The following is a 1486-nucleotide window of genomic DNA, read 5'->3' as shown; positions in this document are numbered from 1 at the left end:
GTATGAGCTGTGTTGGAGTGTTGATTCTGTACAGCACTTTGGTGTGCTGTGGTGCAAAAAGTGCTTTACAAATAAAGTTGGACTGGATCGTTAGCACGTATTAAAACTAGATGCTGCGTAGCGATAGCATATATGACCCCCGCCAGTAAGCAATGCACCAATGTAGTACAATTTAGAAGTCATCAGAGCAGATTTTTTATTTATTTATTTATTTTTTTGTGGGGGGGGGGCACATTGGTGGGTCAGATGGATAGCCTTTCATCAGAGCTAAACAATAAATAAAATCTGAAGTTCCTATGCTGAATAGTTTGAGTTATAAAGCATTTTTGTATGTTCAGACACACCTCTTTAGACGAAGCCCCCTCCTCAAAAATGGGGTCTATCCTAAAACTGTTGGCTGCTGCAGTGCAGGTCGTCAGCTACATTCCTGATAAATTTCACTTTGATCAGTGCAGCCGTTTTTGTGCTACGGTTGACCACAAACCTTGAAAGTAAATTAACTAAAACTAAACGTTGCATGCAGGAGTCATAATAATGGTTTCCATCATGTTTCACTTGAGTTATTTTGCTTTTCCCTGTTTTTATGTTTGTTAGCAAAATATGTACTCACTAACTGGATTTGATTGACACTTTCAGAGCCCAATCCTTGGACGTATCTACTGCTGCCACAAGCAACACAAAAATATTTATACCTCAGCAAATTTCACACATAATTTAAATTCTAACGAGTTAGTAGCTGAGAGTCGTTCCCAGTACACCCCCCAGCACTAACGGATCACACAAAAATATCCCAGTATTGCATCAGATTATGTTTAATCTCATTTCACATTTTGGTCTACAACTCAATCATTTCTCAACACAAGATGATCTCAGTGGAAAACTCTAGCATGAAGGACAGTGGGGGATATGCGACGGTCTGTTTGAAGTGTGCCTCTGAAAAATCTCAGTTTGTAAAAGGAGCAGGCCGCCTCACTGCTTCATCCTCCAGAATCAGGTCATCCCGGCCCGGTAAGGAGGGATGGAGCTACAGTAAGTGAAAAACAGAAGGAGTGAAATGGGATTGGACTGAAAACACCTTCCTTACTACAAGGAAATAAAACAGAGGGTTTTTGCTTGGAGATGTGAAATAATCTATTTTCTTGGAGATTTAAGGTGCAACATCATGTTTGCTGCGTCAGAGGCTGCAGAACAATCTTTGTCCTTTATTCGGTTTTGACTCAAGCCTTTATTTTTGATTCAGTGCTTTGTGGTGAAGACATGAATGACGCAAACCTTTGCCGCACGCTTGGGTGTGCGTGTCTCTAATTAATGTGGACATGTGTGCATGTGTGTGTCCATACAGGGGTGGGCGGTGCAGAGAACTGCAAACGGGCCCAGCATGCCACCGAGCAGGAAGTAGGCCAGAGGGGGATTAAACGGCCACTGTGCCACTTCCTCCATCTCCCTGCAGCCATACAATGCTGTAAATCATACGTGTGTGTGTGTG

General features: G+C 42.4%; 1 protein-coding gene across 1 annotated transcript in view; it reads right to left on the bottom strand.

The window, feature by feature from the left end:
• Positions 1-1486, bottom strand: part of nrxn3a (neurexin 3a) — a 142829-nt gene that overhangs the window by 71244 nt on the left and 70099 nt on the right.

This window comes from Austrofundulus limnaeus, unplaced genomic scaffold, assembly GCF_001266775.1.
Source record: "Austrofundulus limnaeus strain Quisiro unplaced genomic scaffold, Austrofundulus_limnaeus-1.0 Scaffold85, whole genome shotgun sequence".
NCBI classification, from domain to species: domain Eukaryota; kingdom Metazoa; phylum Chordata; class Actinopteri; order Cyprinodontiformes; family Rivulidae; genus Austrofundulus; species Austrofundulus limnaeus.
Note: the sequence above shows the minus strand (reverse complement) of the source record. Positions and strands in the feature narration are given on the sequence as shown.